This window comes from Rousettus aegyptiacus, unplaced genomic scaffold (assembly GCF_014176215.1).
Source record: "Rousettus aegyptiacus isolate mRouAeg1 unplaced genomic scaffold, mRouAeg1.p scaffold_m13_p_14, whole genome shotgun sequence".
NCBI classification, from domain to species: Eukaryota; Metazoa; Chordata; class Mammalia; order Chiroptera; family Pteropodidae; genus Rousettus; species Rousettus aegyptiacus.
In genome coordinates, this window is record NW_023416289.1 from 12,206,255 (window position 1) to 12,226,094 (window position 19,840).

Genomic DNA, 19,840 nt, shown 5'->3' on the forward strand with positions numbered 1-19,840 from the left:
TTTTTAGATGACATTATTTTGTTTCCGTAAACCGAATAAATCAGCTGAAAAACCACTCTAAGATATGAGATAATTCAGTAAGATATCAGCACGCAAAATTAATTTAAAAAAAAATCAATACCCTTTATATAATAAAACAAATTAGAAGATACAATGGAAGAAAAGATCTTATTTACAGCTAACAACAAGCTTAACAAGAAAAGTGCAAAACCAAATGATAGGAGGAAAACTGAACTATTAAGAATAAAAGAATAAAAGAATAAAAGCAATATGAAAGAGACACTATAGTCTTGGAAAGGAAGACTCAAAGTCAATTCTCCCTAAGTTAATTTAATGCGATACAGTAAAATACCAATGGGTTATTTTTCTAGAACGAGACAAATGATCTTAAAATTCATATGGAAAAATAAAGTCTTAAATAGCTACAAAACAAAAAATTAAAAAACAACTCTGTAAAAGAAGAGAAATGATGGAAGAATAGACACACTAGCTATTAAGATAAACCAATTAAAAGTAAACAATGGTGACTGAAGAGACAGACAAATCACTGGAACAGAATAGAGAGTCAAGAAATAGATCAAAATGTATATAGGAATTTATTGTATTATTAAAATGACATCTCAAATTACTGAGACGTAGAAAGACATTTTAATAAGTATCAAGATAGCTGGGTAACAGTCTGGGAAAAAGATAAAGTTGATTCCCTACTTCACATTGTACATAAATATAAAAAACGATTAAAGACTTAAAGGTTTTAAAAAAGTACTAGAAATACATTTAAAATGCAGTGGGGAAGTTCTTTACAAGTTAGACCTCAAAATCCAGAAGCTGTATAAGATTGGTAAAATTGACTGAATAAAAAATCAAAACCTTCAGCACGCCAAAAAGCACTATGAGCAAAATTAAAAGTCAAGTGACAAATTCGAAAGGGGGAGAACTATAATTTATATTACAAAGACTGATCTCCCTAATTTATATTATCTAGAATTCTAGAAGAAAATTACAAACGGTCCAAAATAAAAATGGACAAAAGGCAAAATAGTCCTCAGCAAAAACAAAAACAAAATAAAACAAATTCAGTACATAATGACCATTAACTTTATAAAAAGTTCTCAACCTTCCTTATAGTAAGATAAAGGTAGATCAAAACTACACTGACATACCACTTATTATCTACCAATTTGGAAAAAATTAAAATTTTGACAACACTCTTAGGCTGAAAAGAACAGTCATAGAGAATACATTGCTAGTGAGAAAGTAAAATGGTACAACTCTCAGGGAGAGGAATCTGACTATTACTATGAAAAATACAGATGCATTTACCCTTTGACCTAATAATCCTACATCTGGGACTCTATCCCACAGATAAATCTGCACACGTATAAAATGGCACATGTAGAAGCTTATTCATTATGGCATTATTTGTAATAGCAAAAAATGGAAATGATCCAGCAGTCCATTTAGGGTATTGGTCAAAACTATGGATAGATCCACCCAATTAAATACTATGCAATTGAATAAAGTCTCAGGAATATCTCTACTTACTGATGTGGAAAAATCTTCAGGATATACATCGCTGAAAAAAAGTAAGATGCAAAGCCAATGATGTAGTATGCTACTTTTACTGTAACAAAGAAGGAGAAATAGAAATATACATTTGCTTTTCTTTATATAAATATACATGGAAAAGATAAACAAAAATCTAATAGAAATGATTACCTATTGAGGGGAGAACAGGAAGGTGGAAACGAGGGTAGAAGCAAGAATTCTGAATGCTAGATTTTATGATTTTTATTTGTGATTAGGTGAAAGTATTACCTATAATTAAAAAATTTTTTTTGAAATGTTCCAAAGATTAAAAAAACATGAAAATCTGACCTAAAAGTAAATAAGAATAAAATTAACTTAAAGATTTCTAATGGAACAACATCACCAATATGCAAAGAGAAAAACATTTAAACCTAAAATTATAGAGAAGTTCTAATTATTTTTCAAAATAAGGACATTTTCAGATATGCAAGCATTCATATACAAACTAATACAATTTCTTGAGAATGTACTCAAAGAGAGAGATTGAGAGATTGAGCTATAGTGAGAGCAAGCAAGAGAGGATATAAAAACAAGGATGAGCAAAGAAACCAGTAAAACTAATTAAATTTAAACAAATGTTGATTTCAAATAAAAATATTTTTAACATTTTGGAACTAAAGACTTGAACAGTGTCAGAGAAGGTGGAAAGTGACAGAAATCAAAATATATCAAGGTATTTACCTTATTCTAGGACAAGGCAGAGGTAGTCAACACAATGTTGGAAAGTAATACAATCAATGTTTGTTAAAATTATACATGTAATTATAAAAAGAACAGAAAAAAAACAGGTATAACTTACCTGTTTTTCCCCTCCACTGGAGGGGAAAAGTAGAATAAAATAAATAGAAAATATAAATAAGTCTAAACACAACTTGTGGTAATGATGATTTGGGTGAAGGATCAATTATCTATTAAAAATAAAAACTTTCATATTGCAATAGAAAACCTACAGGCTACATTTAAAAGGCATATCTAAAATAAGATAATATAGAAGGAGTAAAAATAACAGTATAAAAAAGATAGACTAAACAATTCTTAGAATCAGGAAAAAAGAAAGAATTTAGGCAAATGCACTAAAAGGACAAAAAGGAATATTTACCAAGAAAATGTAACTCATAAACTCTTGGGCATACCTATCAACACAGCTTTTAGGAATCAGCAGATAAAATAGATGGACAAAAAGAATACAGGATATTTTAATAAGCTAATTAACAAGTTTGATCTAATAGATATAAAATAGAATACTGAACATAATACAGATAATTCTTCTCAAACAGTCAGGGACACTTGCAAAAAAAAAAAAAAAAACACTGATTACATATTAGGTCACGAAGAAAAATCTTATTGACTCCCATAAAGCAGAAATCACATAAGCCATATTGATTGATCACAATGAAATAAAATTAGATTCATCATCAAAAAGATAACCAGAAAAATCTATAGACTTAGAAACTTTAAAACCCCCATGACAATAACTCTTATGTTTAAGAGAAAAATCAATACAGAACTTACAAACTATTTAGAAATGAAAATAAGAGCATTGTAAAACCTGTGGGATTTAGGTAAAACCATACTCAAAGGAAATTTTAAGTGCACTCATTGACCCTACTTGCCTACTTTATGGTATCTTCCCCCAAGAAATATTTTCACTGAGCACAGAGGTTATCATAGTACCATTGTTTGTCATGATTAACGTTTTCCTATTGATGGATACTTAGGTTCTTCCCAGAGCTTTCTAGCTCCATATTATAGACTACCATGCAACAACTCAATCAAAAAAAAGTAGACTTATATATGTTAAAATGGAAAAATTTCAGAGCCATAATATTAAGTAAAATAAGAAAAATGCAGAAAAATTAAAATGGCATAATACCTTTTGTTAGAATAATTTAACAAAAATTAAAACTAATGTTTTTTTTCTATATATACATATCTATTTTACAGAGAAAAATGTCAGAAAGAATAGCTGCTGACTGGTGTGTTACTTTTAGGGAAGAGAGTAAGATAGGAGGAATGATCAAGGGACTATTCGATTAACTGTATTCTTTACATTTTGTGTACAACGGGAAAGCATTTACCTAAAATTTGTATAATAGAAAAAGAAAAGTTATCTATGTGAATGATCTAAAATGAACATACAGGATTCTTCTCTTATAGACAAATTTTGCAGCAACCATTTATTCGATTTGTATAATAATTTTATTTTTGCTCAGGCAGATTTTGCCCAGGCAAGTTTTTATTGATAAAGCTAGCTCCTTTTCATTTAGAACCTTAGAGGAAAGGAAAGCATTAGACCTTCTTCATTAATGAATTTAGGTTGTTACATCATTTCACATTTCTAAATTATCAGACTAGAAAACACCTTAGAGCTAAGGGGCAGAAAATAAATGAGACCAAACTTTACAAACTCTATTTATTGTTTAAGAATTGTGATGAAATCAAATGTAAAATAAATCTTCAAAGCCCTTAAGTTCATCACTGTCAACATACTTTAAACCCAGTACCTTAGACTCGGACTCAAACACCAGAGTCTCTTAAGAGAAAAAACTCATCAATATCATTAATAGTGCAGGACAGGAACCAAAATGTAAACTACAAATATAAGAATAAAATAAAATGTTACTTGAAGAAAGTGCAAGGTAAAAAAATGTGTAACCCATTTCTCTGGCTGTACAACAAAATATTACAATAACTCTCAGATACAGTGGTTGTTAAATATGGAGGGGAATGAATAAGAAAGTTATTATAATTTAAACAAAATTAATAAAGAAATGTTCTGCATGGGTTTTTTTTTCCTGTTTCTATTTCTAATCATTTATCATGCAAATGAAAGCAGTAATAGAAAATGTAAAGAAAACAAATTCTGCAATATACTGAAACCCATATCCAGCAAGAGATAAGATTGAATATCAGAAGGAAAGGGTCTGAAATTAGCTGTCTGTACAATAACTGGGAGGGAAAACTGTTTTATTTAGCCTAGAGAGATTTTTTTTGTAGCAAACTGACTAAATTAAAATCCAGTCTATTAAATCTAGTATCATACTAGAAAATGCCTTTTTCTTGCACTTTTAGATAAATTTTCATTGATCTCATTTTACACATGATTACATTTTTAATGAGATGTGCAGTATTTCCAGGCTAATTTTAAATCCCCCTTTCTTTTCTCCACCCCCCTCCACTTACTGCTTGCTGGATTAACATTTCTGATAAATTGTTGGACCAGAAAGAAGGAGTATTACCAAGATGAAATAAATTACTTCCATTTTTGCAGCTATAAAGTGATAACAGGAGAATACAAATGTCCACTGTCTAATTAAGCCACATCCTCCAAATCATTTCACAAAAATAATTATTTTATTTTTATGTAACAGGCATCTTACCTTGTATTCACTATAAATGACCCTGAACTGTATAGAGTTTATCAGAATAAAAAAAATTCACCACAATAGTGATCAAGTAAACTCGGTGTATGACTATCTTAAAAGGAATGGCCAAAGGAGCAACTTCATAAACTTAAGAATATGGAGACAATTAGAAAATCTACACACTAAGAAATAGTTTTTTAAAATGATTTGCATTGCTTAAAATTAATTTTCAAGCAAAAGAATTCTGTTCATAAATGCTTTAAAAGATTCATTCTCATGTGGGCCAGGAGGCCAGGAGAACACCTTAAGTATAATCTCCTACATTGGGAGAGTAAGGCCATTTTTCTCCATCAGCATCTTCAGGCCTATATGCCAAGAAGATGATTTAATGGGAGCCACTGGAGTTCCAGCCTCTATTCAAGGAAGGCAGTCAGAAACTAATTAATTGGGACCCATGACCAAGAAAGGCATTTAAAAGAGTTCTTAAACATCTGTGTTTTCCCCCATGCTAGCTATTTTTATAACTCCCTGTCTGATTCTTTGTGATGACTAAGAGCAAAATTCTGTCAACGGATTAAATCTAATTCAAAGACTGACGATAACATTAAACAAAATAAAACTCAACTCTCTGGTGCTTTAAACCTAAAAAATATTGACCTTGAAAAATCGAAGATAAAATATGGGAAAAGATTTGCCAGGCAAACACTAACCAGAGGAAAACTGGTAATATAGTGATTTTGGTGGTTTTTAGTAATTTTAGTGTCACAGTAAAAATTAAAGAAAAAAGCTTTAAAAGGAATTTTTTAAAAATCCACAAGATTATATATGTATGTATATATATCTATGTGTATCTGTATATACACACATGAGCACATATACACACACATGCACACAAGGTATAAACTTGTATGCTCCTAACACAATATAGCTTCAAAATATCAAAAGCAAAAACTCACAAAATTATAAGAGAAAAATGTTAGAGGAAAGATTAAACATGTTAAAGGGAGACATAGAAGATATTTTTTAACAGAAGATACAATTAGACTTCTAGAAATAAAAACTAAAGCGTGTGAGACAAAAAATATACTATATTAGATTAATAGATTAGACAAAGCAGAAGAAAAGATTAGTAAACTACAAGACATAGCAATAGAAACTATCCAAAATTAAACACAGCATCAGTGAACCATGGGACAACTTCAAATGGTCAAATATAATGTAGTTGACATTCCTGAAAGGATGGGCAGGTAACAAATATTTGAAGAACTAATTGCTGAAATTTTTCAAATTTGATGAAAACTATAAGCCCTTTTATGGGCGGTGGCAAGAATGGAAAGAATACCATGAAAGCCTCAGGCACACTGCAAGAGTACAAGGCAGTGGGGCTTTGCCTGCTCATTCCCAAATGCCACTCACCAACCCTCTACTACCACATGTGAATCTTTGCACCAGAACACGTTGTCACCAAGTCCTGCTTCTGGTATTTGGTGTCTCCACTGAGGAAGTCTTCAGTCTACAATGTAGTAGCATCTACAGTATTTAAGAAATCTCTCCCGCAGCAGGGATCTGGCTACAATGCAGCTCCCACAGTAGCACCAACATGTACCGGATATACCAAGACCTGACCACCATGGGTACTGTCTGTCACCCAGTGCTATCACGATATGGGAGCCCAGCACCATGCCCGGGCCTACATGATTTAGATTGTGAAGGTGAAAGAGATCATGGCCAACAACTGCTGCCTACAGTGCACGAACAGTTTCACAACTCTAAGTTCAAGTTCCTACTGCCCTACTGGGTCCTGCACTGCCAGCACAAGTCAAGCTTCACCGCCCAAAGGTCCAACATCTTCTCTTTGATGCAGAACCCTTTCCTACCCCCAGGTTTCAAGTTCAATGAACCCCGAGCACAAAATACATGAAGGAAACTAAGATATACGATAATCAAATTGCTTAAAGTCAGTGATAAAGAAAAAATAAAGGGAAAACAGCTGGGAGGTGGGGAGGAATAGAGGTATGTTATACGCAGAGAAATAAAGACAACAGCTTACATTGGAAACAATATAAGCTAAGAAATAGTGTAACAAACTCTTTAAAGTACTGATTGGATGGGGGAAAAAAACAGTGAAAATAGATAGAAAAATGACTATGAAATAAAGACCTTATCCAGACAACAAAAATTGGAAAAATTAATCACCATCAAAGGACTTGCAGTAAAATAAATGGTAAAGTGCCTCAAACAGAATGAAAATGATACCAGAAGGAAACCCAGATATATACAAAGGAAGAAAGAGCATTGGAAATAGATAATACAAAGGTAAATACAAAGAAGTCTTCTTAATTTAAATCTCTGTAAGATAATTGTTTAAAGCAAAAATAATGGCAATGTATTAAAGGAACTTTAACATATGTGAAAATAAAATGTATGGAAATAGCTTAAAGGTCAAGAAGAAGGAGAAATGAAAGAATACAATTGTAAGGTTCTTAGACAATGAGTGTATAATATCACTAGAAGGTAAAGTGTGATATGTTAAAGATATATAATATGAACCCCAAAGCAACCAATATAATTGCACAACAGTTATAGCTAGTAATACAACAAAAGAGACAAAGGAGAATCACTTAAATATTAATATAAAAGAAAGCAAATAAAAAGATAACGGGAACATAAAATAGAAGGGACATACAGAAAATTAAAAGCAAAATAGTAGATTCAAATACAATTTTATGAATAATCACATTAAATGTAAATGATCTAAAAACCCAAATAAAAGGCCAAAAAATATTACATTAGGAAAAAAAAAAAGGCAACATAGAACTAGGTAGCTGCACAATTTTTTTTTAAGAGTAAAGGTAAAAATGAAAGAAAAAGCTATTTCATACTGATATAAATTGAAAGAAAGTAGAAGCAGCTATATTAATATCAAACAAAGTAGATTTCAGAACAAAGAAGCTTGCCAGGGATAAAGAAAAAGTCATTTCACAAAGATAAAAATGATTGATTCACCAAGATGATATAAAAGTCATAAACATGTATGCACCTAGTAACAGAGCTTGAAAATACATGAAGAACTGCAAAAAGAAACAGAAAATCCATGATTATACTCTAATATTTCCACGCATCTCAATACTTGATAGAAAAAGTAGAAAATTAGTAAAGACGCAGAAGATTTGAAAAACACTATTAACCAACTTGTTTTAACATTAATCGAATACTCCACCCAACAACAGTGGCATACTCTCATTTCATCTGCCTAAAATCTATATAAGCTAGACCATATTTGGGGCCATAAAAAGTCAAAAAAATTAAAAAGCATTCAAGTCACACAAATATGTTTTCTTACCACACTGGAATTAAATTAGAAATTGATAACTGAAAGATCTAGGGAAAATGTCCCTAAACATGTACAAACTAAATAATGTATCACTATATAATTCACAGGTAAAGGAAGAAATCAAACAGACATTACAAAGTATTTTGAATTGAGTAAAAATGAAAACATGACCTATCAAAATTTGAGGCTCTACATTTCCTAGAATGAAAAACTTCTCCTAAGACTATGTGGGTAACTAGAGGTACATTTAGGAAGATTATCCTGTATTTCAGGTCTGATGCAGACCCAATCTCAACCTTGAATTAAAATCTTCACCCTGGCTTTGAAACAAGATGGTATCAGTCATCGTGACTGCCAACTCTTTTACTCACTATATTAAAGAGTAAAAGTTAATCTCTTTGTGATCTTTTACATTTCTACCTCTTTGTCCTCTCTGAAAAATAACAAAAATATGATAGAACTATAATATTTAAAACATACAAGTCTGACCAATTTCTGGGTATACTTCCCATTTTTATCACGGAAACATGTTTCAGGGAATTAAAGAATTATAATAAAAATCCAAAGCCTGTGGTTGAACAACTTAGCTATTTTTAATGATGTGAACAGTAAATACATGACCAGAAACATAAAATATTAACATCAAAGTATATATAGAAAGGCTCGGAGAGTACTAATGGCCTAAGGGAATGTAGTAGAGAATTTAACAGACTATAAAGTTCACAAGAATCTAATGTTCAAAATAGCAAAACCAATTTTATATTTGTTTAACCTACTGAAAAATTCTCTGTTGTCTGGACAGCCAGTCTAAGTTTTCAGCAATGAAAACGTAATTAAGATATGCTTATATTGGACAAGAAAACAAGAGTTGGGGTTGTGGAAACATCTTCCACACCACTCAGGTGGGTAGTCTCTGAACATTGGAAGGTGGTTTCAAGGGGTGGTCTGCAGGAACAGCAAAAGTCCCAAAAAGGTTTTAGAAAAGCCATAAATCAGAAAGCTCAGAGGAGTTTCTGTTAATGGAAACATCTCACAGACCTTTGTCCTGGTCTGCGTGCCAAGAACAGGAACATCTATTTCAGGGAAATGCTGTGAGCAGAATTCAGGGAAGTCAACAAGTCTAATGCAGATGGATTTGACAGCAGTTTCAAAAGAAACTTTATGATGAAGCTTGAAAACCAGCATTTTCAGTGCAAAAAGCACCAACTTTGAAATTGGAAATCTCTTGTTTCCAAAGATGGCTTTACCACTTTACAAGCTGTGAGAACTTGGGTAATTTTCTTATTTACTCAAAGCCTCAATGTTTTTAATCAAGAAAATAGAGATAATAATATCTTCCTCAAAGGGTTGTTTTAAGGACTTGATCATATACATAAAGAACTAAAATCAGTCCTGAGTACATAGTAAGGCCTAACTAATTATATTAATAATAATTAGGATCAGCTTTCCTAAAGGACCAGAAAATGCTGGCTGGAACTGGTAAGTGAATGTAAGATTGCTCTAATAAAGGGAGCTGAAGATACATGAGAAAATCTAATTTATAATATTAAATAGTGCTAATTTAAAGTGAGTAATGAGGCTGTGGTAGGTATTCTCCAAAGGTGGCTGCTATCGAATTTTTTTCTACCTGTATGAGTAAGCCACTCTGCCCATCAAGAAGTGGCATCTAATTTCCTTCTTTGAATTTCGATTGGTCTTGTAACTTGGGTAAAAGTGACACTGTGCCAGATCCAGTCCTATAAAAGGCTTGACAACTTCTGCTTCCCCTCTTGAAGCCAGTTGCAGTACAAGAAGTCTGACTAACCTGAGACCACCAGGCTGTAAGGAGGCCCAAGCTAGCCACATGAAAAGAACATGGGGAGAAGCAAACTGTGGGACATTTGAATGAGGCTTTTATGTAACTTTAGCCCAGCCAAGATGCCAACTAAATGCAAGTAACCGAGCAACTGTAGTTGACATTATATAAGGCGGAAATACCTCCCAGCTAAGCCCAGTCAACCCACAGAATCATGAGAAAATAAATTCTTTTATTTTTAAAACAGTTTCAGGCAATAGATAACTGAAACAGAGTCTAAAGCTATCAACTATTGACTGTATATATCTATAGCTGGAGCCTGTCAGAATCTGCTCATCAAATTTCCTCTCTTAACCAATTTTTATGGGGTATATGCAGGAGTTTCCAAGAATGCTGGAGATGAGCATCACCTACAGAAGTAAAAGAGAGACCTGCAATTCCAGAAACATCCTCTTTGCAGGACAACCCCAGATTCACTGGGTGAGAGCTGCAAAATAGGACTTAGACAGTGGGAACAGCCAGAACACCTCTGGTAAAGGGGTGATTCTTTCTTATCTACAAATAAAAGAATATTTTTTAAAAAATGTTTTCTGGCAAAGCCCATAAAAAAACAACTTGCAACTCCTTATATGGAAAACCTGAATTTATTACCAAAAGTCATTTTGCTAATATTTTTTCTTTCCCTACATAGAACTGATATTTAAGAACACAATCAGCCTTTTCAACTTCATAACCTTGTAAGGATTTGATTTATGGTTTAAGAACCTTTTGGAGGCGGGGATTTTCCCTCTTATTGGAAATACTGAATTGATTATTCTAATTAGTGATCAATGTTGTGATGTTAGAAAATAATTCTAAAAACACGAGGTAATTCAATAAACAAGAGTCCTTGGTATGCTTAGTCTTCCCCTTTGTAATTCAGTTTCTTTCCTTAGATCAGATCCTTTAAATGAAGCCTGTCTTATTATCACCTTCAACTGATTATAGACTAAAAAAAAAGTTTTCCACCTCTTCCCACAAATTTTCTTCCTAATTCATTTCCCATACACTGTGGCAGGAGATGGCATGAAGAATAATTCTGGGCATAAAAGCTTTTCAGGTCTTTAATACCATGAACTCACCTTAATTAATTATCTCTAATATTTCTCTGATTTGCTGACAGTGACCTTACTCTTAATAGCCTTTGATGAAATCACCGCAGCTTTCACTCTCCAGAATTTCAAGACAGTTATTTACTGGTTTATTCCTTTCACTCTACCATATATCTTCATAAAATAAAATAAGTTCTAAATTTAAAAAATTTCAAATAGCACTTTCTTATAGTAAGGCCAAGAAGACTTAACTTTTGATCTCACTATAGCCTGTTTTGACATCCAAAGTCACATATATTTTTACGCACATCTTTCAAAGAGCATTAAAAGAAATAAGTTTGGATTTAAAAAGATAGAAACAAACAAAAAGAGAGCCTTTCATATACTTGAAACTAATAAAAAATAGAATTTAAAAAATAATAATAATAAAATACAACAATTATAACAATAAAAAAAAGAGAGAGCCTTTCATTAAGTAATGGAAGTCAATTTTGTGCCCATCACATCCCAAGCTGTGGGAATATAAAGAAGAAACAGCCTCAATTCCTAGAAGTTCATGGGTTAACAGAGACACAGACACTGAATGATAAACTAGATACATCACGGAAAGCGAAAATACGACAATGTGATATGAACAAAGGACTGACTGTGTACAGATAAAGTGGCGGGGTGTGGAGGAAGGGATTCTGAGGTGGTAAATTTGAGCAGAGACCACAGTTTACTACATGGTGGGAGAAAAGCAGGAGAAGGGGAAAACAGGGCACGTTGCAGACGGAGGAAAAGGCCTGGAACAGAAGCCTGGAAGCACCTTGTATAAAGAAATATTAAGACTGAGTATAATGAGCGGGTTTGGGAAGGGAGGCTATATTCCTGCAAGCTGTCATAACAAATTACCACAAACCGAGTGCCTTAAAATAACAGAAATTATTATTTCTCAGTTCTGGAAACCAGAAGTTGTGAGTCAAGTTTTTAGCAGGGTTGATTCTTTCTGGGTACGCTAAGAGAAAATCTTCTTTATGCCTTGCTCCTAGCTTCTGGTGATTGCTGCAATCCTTGGTATTTTTAGGTCTAGAGATTACTTAAATTGCCATCATAACAATCAGTTTGGGAGCTCACAAAGTTTTACAGTGAAGAAGAATGAAGAGGAAAGAGATCTGAAAGCCAAGAAATAAAATGGTGGGATGGACATTGGTGTGAATGGCTAAAGAGTCAGAAGTAGGTTTCCTGATGGAACTGGAGGGATGCTAATATCATTAAATGTAAGAAAGAATAAAGGAACAGGTGTGTGTGAGAAGATAATTGGTTTGGTCTGGAGGCAGTGCCCAGTCTGTTAGAAATGACCTGTAAAATGCCCCCTTGAGACATTGATAACAAAGCCTTGGATATAGATCTGCTCCGACAACACTCTCAGGAAGAGTCAGAATTCTTGGGGCAAAAATCTTGGAATCATAAGCCCTGGGGCAGGGGCAGGGGTGCGGCGGAAGAGCAACAGGACAAATAAAGATGAATGAGTGGTCAGGAAGGAAGCACAGACATCTTCAAGAAAGGGGAAAGAACTTGTGTGAAATAAGCCAAGAAATGAAGGAAGATAAAGAATTAAAAGAAGCCTCGGGGTTGTAGCCTGCAGGGGCTTTTTCATGAGGTTGAGAAGGGTTACATTCAGGAGAATAAAATGTCAAAGCCAAAGCAAGGACATGCTGCAGAGTAACTAGGAAGTGAAGTGAATGTGGCAGGTACAGACAACTGTTCCAAGAAGTTTAGCAGTAAAAGGGGAAAAAATAGAGCAGCAACTTCAGTTGGAGCTGACTTGGTGGGGATGGGGGTTGTTTGTTAGTTATATTTTGCATTTTGGGTCAGAGCAGGAGGAAAAGAGCCACAAAAAGGTGTGAGAGGCTGCAAGCAAGAGAGGAAGAGAGACAAGTGTAAGATTGAAGCAGCAGGTAATGGGGTAACTAAAGAAGAAAAAAGGCAGATGAGTAGGCCTGAAGGGCTCATAACTGCCACCACTTATTCAGCACTACTGTGTCCAGCCACTACATGGAGTTATCAATATGTATTTTCTCATCTAACTCTGACAACAACTACCAAGTAGCTACTATTATTATTTGCTGTCTACAGCTGGGGAATCTGAGGTTCAGGGAGGTGATAAGATTTGCTGAAGCTTACACTGCCTATAGGAAAGGAGGAGTGATACGGGCAGAAGAGTTGAAGGTGGAATGAAAAAGAAGGTGGAAGATCCTAAAGGCAAAGTATAAATTGCTGTTGACTTCAGAATAGGGAAACAAACTGTTAAGGGTGGAAAATTTTCATATGGCCAACTTCTGCTTCCATTGTTTACTGTTAAACAGGGTGTAGTTCTAGGGGATATTCTGTGCAAAGATATGCTAATATTAAGGGTGTAGTTATCCTGTGTAAAGATATGTTAAAGGCCAGCCTCGGCTTCTGTAAACCAGCTTGCTTGCTAGAGGGGGTTTTGGGGCTTTTTAAACTATTCCTTCTAGAGGCTCAGGGCTGATTCTCTAGTGGGGAGAATCAGTCCCCGGCCACAGGCTAATAAAGGCTCATAATTAATCGCGATTGGCTCCGTGGGTCTTAAATTTGATCGCACAACAACAAAACCATGCCAGACAGGATTAAATGCCACTTCCTACTCCAGATTGTGCAGGACAAGGCACAGATAGCAAAGTTTCTGTAATTAACTTACATAACAGTGATCGCAATGATCTGTGAGGACCAGGGGAAACTGGAGTCTTTAAAATGGTTTAGATGTGGCATGGTCCTGCCCCAAGAGAGCCTTGGGCTAGATTTAAGAATGGAAGAGAAATTTCCCAAATGCCAGTGGCTTTAACCCATTTACATGTCATTTCTCAATAATTTTTAAAACTCACCACTTTTCCTATCACTTTGCTTTCAACCTAATGAAAAGAAACTTTAATCCAAGAGATGAGAACTGATTGCATCTAAATGTATTCTGCTGGTTAAGAGATCCAGAGGCAACTACTAATTTACATTTATATCACTGCCTTTTAACTTGATTTAAACATGTTGTCTGTTAGTCCATTGTTTTAAGAAACTCCCCTAGCTTTCTGATTTTTTAATCAATCTTTTTTTGTTTAGTACTCATCATTTCTCAGACTTCTGAAGCATTCTGCTTTGTGCCTGTGAAAAGTCTGGGGGTGAGATTTTATTTTCTCTTCTAGGTTTTTTTGCAGCTAAAGGCAACAAGAACCCTATAACTTTGTATTTCTTTGAGGCTTTTTTTCAAGGAGTGTTGACAGTGCAGCTGATGGTCTGGTTACAAAATGAGAATTTGTGGTTCTTTCTAAAAACACATAATTTTGATCAGCCACTACCTGAAAGAAGAGTTCCAGTGTAAATGCAAAGTGACAGTTCCTATATATGATTCAGGAAGCTTCTTTCCCTGGGCAGTTTCCTTCATGAATGCAACTAATTCTTATTATTTGTAAGTAAAATTTAAAAATACAAATACAAGGTCTGTACCCTGAAGGAGTTTACAGATTCTCCTCCCTACTTTCTCCCTCACCCCCTACACACACACACACACACACACACACACACACACACTACACAGGTTCTCATTGCAAGCACATGGGACCCTGCCTGTAGGCTCTCTGGCCACAGGACCATCTCTGGCCGCAAGACCATATCTGGAGTCTGGGAAATTCACTCCCTGGGAAGCAGCCAAGTCACTTCTTGCTCCAATGTGACAAGTGAAATACTGTGGAGTGTCTTGGAATCACTTTCCAAAAAAACGACTTACATTCAAAATTGGGGACAGTTTGGGAAAAAAAGACAGGTTCAATAGAACTGCCACCAGCTTAGAGATGGCAGCAAATTACCAAACAAATTTACAAAATCTAACCAAAAACTCTGTCCCTGACAATGCTAATAACTTTGTGGTTTCTTTTTCTCTTTTGCATAACTGTGGTTTCTCAGTTATGCAAAAGAAGAAGAAACTTGAAAGGCAAATAGCCTTGATTTTTATGCATAACATAAATGAAACCATCTCAGTCAGAGTTCAGTCAAGGAAATAGAGTCCATGCCAGGTATTTTAATAAAGAATATTTTACACAGGGAACTAGTTACAAAGGGACTGGAAAACCAAATGGCAGAAGAAAGGACAATTAGACAATGCAGAGATTTGCAACAGAAAGAAGCAAACCATCCAGTTCCTCAGTGTAGAGCTTCTATAAATGATCAAGTGGTTCTATTCAACTAGGTATATCTCTTTTTCCTTAAGAGAATTAAGACTTTCAATCTGCAAATTGAAAACATAGGTTCATACAAAAACTTGTACATAAATGTTTAGAGCAGTGTTCATAATGGCAAAAAAAAAAAAAAATGGAAACAACCGAATGTTCATTAATTGATAAATGAACAAATATGTGGTATATCCATAAAATGGAATATCATTTGGCCATAAAATTGAAGTATTGATACATATACTACAACATGGATGAACCTTGAAGACATTATGCTAAGTGAAAAAAAAAGAAAAGCCAGTCACAAAGGCCACATATTATATAATTCCATTTATATGAAACATACAAAACAGGCAAATTCATAAAGACAAAAAATGGATCCCATGGTTTCCATGGGCTGTGAGGAAAGGTGAATTGGGAGATACTGCTAATAGGTACACGGTATCTTTCTGGAATGATGAAAATGTTCTAGAATTAGTGGTGATGGTTGCACAAGTCTGTGAATATACTAAAAACGACTAAACTGTGTGCTTTAAAAGGGTAGATTTTATGGTGTCTGAATTATATTTCAATTAAAAGGAAGGAAAGAAAAAAGGGGGTAGGGAGGAAGAAACGAAAGAAAGAAGGAAAGAAAAGAGGGAAAAGAGCAGAGTTAGCAAGAGAATCTGAGAAACACAAACTGTAGGTCTTGGTCCTATAATACAAAGAGAAGGGAAGGGCAGGGAATGGGTATGAGAGCAAACAGACAAATGCTTTTCAGAAGACCCCATTGCTTCAAACATGAAACTCTTCCCAGTTGAGATTATAATACAACCTAGCCAACAGAATGGGTAGTATTTGTGAAAACTAACACATAAGCCTTCAATGAATGCTGTTTAGAGATAATGAAAGAGGAGAGGGACAATTATTTCAGTAATAGTTAAGGAAAAGCTAGCATTACCTTAAGCCAAATGGGCACTCTCATTTGCCCTTACATTCCACAAATACTATTGAACATCCTAGAGACACACAGTTAAAGTGATGCTATCTTTGCCCTCAAAGAGATCATTAAGGAACTCTTAATTCTTGGAAAGGAAAAAACATTGACCAGGTCTAGAAACTCAGGAATCACAACAGCATGCAAAGTGTTAAATATTTAAATTTTAATAGTGCCTGCCTATCAAATACCTCAAAGAGCTTAAAACCAAAAGGGCAGCCTTTGGAAAGGTGCCAAAGAACCCTCCACTCTCACTGAATTACACTCTATCTAAACATCATTATCTCAGACACATTGAAGTCTTCTTAGTCTATATTCCTGCACACCTATTTTCAAAATAATTGCTGCTCACTTTGGTACACTGCAAGGAATACCCACTAAAACGCAGAACAGAATTTATAGCTTAAATTTCTCAGTGAGAACAATTGAGGGCAAGGATTGGGGCAGTAGTTGGGTGAGGGGGACAAAGTCAAATTAAGTTGACCCAAGATTCCATAAACCCTTTAAGGCATTTGAAATTCCCAAACAAATATGGCTTCAATCAACTCTTGACACTCAGATGGCCAGCTATTATTCTGACATCTGTGAGCTGCTGCACTTTGCTGTTAATTTCATCCCTAGAAATAATGTTGGTGGAAAACTGACTTTTAGAGGTATTACTATGAACTGAGGCTAGATTCCTGCTGACTATAGGAATGTCTTTAATCTAGGGTATATGTCATACCTTGAATAAAGCCTAAAACAGAATTATTAAAGATGTTTTTCTTAAAAAAAAAAAAAAGTAGGAGGTTCTTTTTTATATATATAAGTAAACTGCTTTTATATATATATATATATATATATATAAAAGCAATTTTTTTTTTTTTTTTTTTTTGCTTAAGGCCAAAATAGTGTCAAGAAAGTAAAGCAAAAGACAAACACATACCTCTGATACCATACTCTCCTCATTTCTACTTTTCTTCTTGCATAATTCTCAATATTAACACAGCTTGAGAGGATGGGGTAACCAGAAGTAGGAAGGGGCAACAAATAGAATTTAGCAAAAGAAAAACAAATGGGACTACTAACCCATTGCAAGCACATGTAAATGTTTCCAAGGATAAAATATTTCAAGGCAAATTCATACATAACAAAGAACTAACTCACCATTACAATAAAGTCAGACTTTGCAATAGTTTACTGAAATATACCATTTATTTTGGGCTCTAGCCATACATCAAAGCACAGTACAAAGACCAAACATTTTTTCCTTCTCAATATATATTTATGAAAAGTAGAGCCACGTCAAGCAGTTAATATAACCAATTTTGTTCTTGAATCTTGTACTCTAACTTAAAGTTAGAGTACATTTGGGTATAAGACTTTAAAATAGCTTTCCTTTCCAGAGCTCCAAAGTAAAATTATCACTTGATGACATATGTATGTGAATTAGCAAGTACTTTATAATCTATAATACAGTAATCAGTAATAAAGATATTAAACCGTTACTGTATTTCATCAATATCTTAAAATATAACAAAACACTACTAAACAAAATTTTCCACAAAAGCAAGTTTAAATACTTCCTTCAGTCTGCTTAATGAAGGTAAATTCTCAATTACCAGTTTATTTTGTTTTTAAGTTCTTTTTGAAATAATTAACCAGAAGAAATTAAAAATTCCTGAAATTGTGGTATTCATGATCTCTTGGGTGTTTTAAGCTAAAATGTTTAATAATTTCATTCACATCGAAGTATATGTGAGATGCAAAAGCAGAAGGAATGATCTACTTTTTTAAGGCTGTTTGTATCTATTTACTATAGAAAGAGAAACACGGGAATGTTCTGAGCAAATGAAGAATCATGAAGAGAAAGCTGAGCATATTGGCTAAAGTATCTGTGAAATTATTAAACATCAAAGATACCTGGTAATCACATAACTGCAGAATAGCAAGTCGTTTTTCATAATCTACTTCATTGATATGATAATAAAAATTGACTATAAATATCTGTACTCAGGTTACCACTGATTCTAAAATGAAGACATGGATTATATTTGAATACTACATCTGGGATTCTCAGAGATTACTGTTAGCACTTTTTATCTAGTGCCACACAAATGAGCAATTAACAGTACAATGTCTTAGGTAATTAATTAGTAATATTGATCTCCTCTAGCTAGTGAGATTAAATATTCCTCTGTACTCACTCAATATTCTTGCACATGTAGCAGATGCTCAAAAAGTACTTCCTAACTGATAAGTATGTTTATCTAAAATGGCAGTCTCTAGCCTATAAATACATTGGCTGACATTCAATTCTCTGTTTTATTGTGTTATTTTAATAGTCAAAAGTTGACATCTACATATCAGGGACAACACACACCCAAATAATGTAACGACATTCTTTTATTTATATTTCCCAGAATATTTTAGCAAAACTTAAGTTCTTTCTGTCTTAATCTAGAAAAATACCAACCTGTTCTATAAACGAACAGTAAAACAGTTTAGGCAATTACTAATAAGTTTTTTTCCTATTTGTTTCTCTATTTTGTGTGCAAAATATATTACTAAAACACATGCTTAGAAGTTACAGTATTAATAAAGTGACTATGAGTAGAAGTCCCACCTAGATTAAGAAACAGAACATGGCCACTCAGAGTCCTTGTGTGCCCCTCCCCCATTGTATCATCTGCTCTAGCCCAAAGGTAACCTGTATTCTAACTCTGTTTGGCTCTTCCCTTTGCTTAATTTACAGTTTTACCACCTGTGTGTATAGAACCTGACAGGATATTGTTTAATTTGGCTACTTTGGGTCTTCGCATAAACAAAAAAAATACTGTATACATTATTTCAGTAACATGCTTCTTTTGTTCAGTCATTATGGCCCATTCTCCAACTCTATTCACAATGTGGCAGCCAAAGCAATCTTATTAATCTATAAGTCAAGTTGGGGCACCACCTCTGCTCAAAATCCTACAGTGGCTGCTCAACTCAGTAAAAGCAAGAAAGCCAATGGGTCTCCCCATGATCTCAATGTATAACTTACTTCTCCGATCTAATCTTACTTCCCTCTAGTCATCCTATCTCTTTCCCAGAAATGTCCCTACTTGTGCCTTTGCATTGGCTGTGCCCTCTGCCTGCATGGTTCCCCCCAACCCACGCCCCCTGACACAAACATTACCACTGGCAAGTCTTTTCTGTAATGTCACATTCTCAGTGAAGCCTATCTGATATCCCTATTTAAAATTTCAAACACACACACACTCTATTCCACTCCCAGAAATTCCTGATTCCCTTTCCATATATTCCTTTTATTTTCCCATACCACTCATCATTTTGACGTTCCAATTATTTGATACACTTATTGTTTTCTATCTTCTCTCTCACAAGAATATAAATTCCATTTGGCATCCCCAGCATGTGGAACAGTACCTGGCATATAGTAAGCACTCAATAAATATCTGTCGAATAAATGAACATGTGCTTC

General features: G+C 34.2%; 1 pseudogene; it reads left to right on the top strand.

The window, feature by feature from the left end:
• The first annotated feature begins 6,298 nt into the window (after positions 1–6,298).
• LOC118611423 lies at positions 6,299–6,876 on the top strand (annotated as a pseudogene).
• The last annotated feature ends 12,964 nt before the right edge of the window (positions 6,877–19,840 follow it).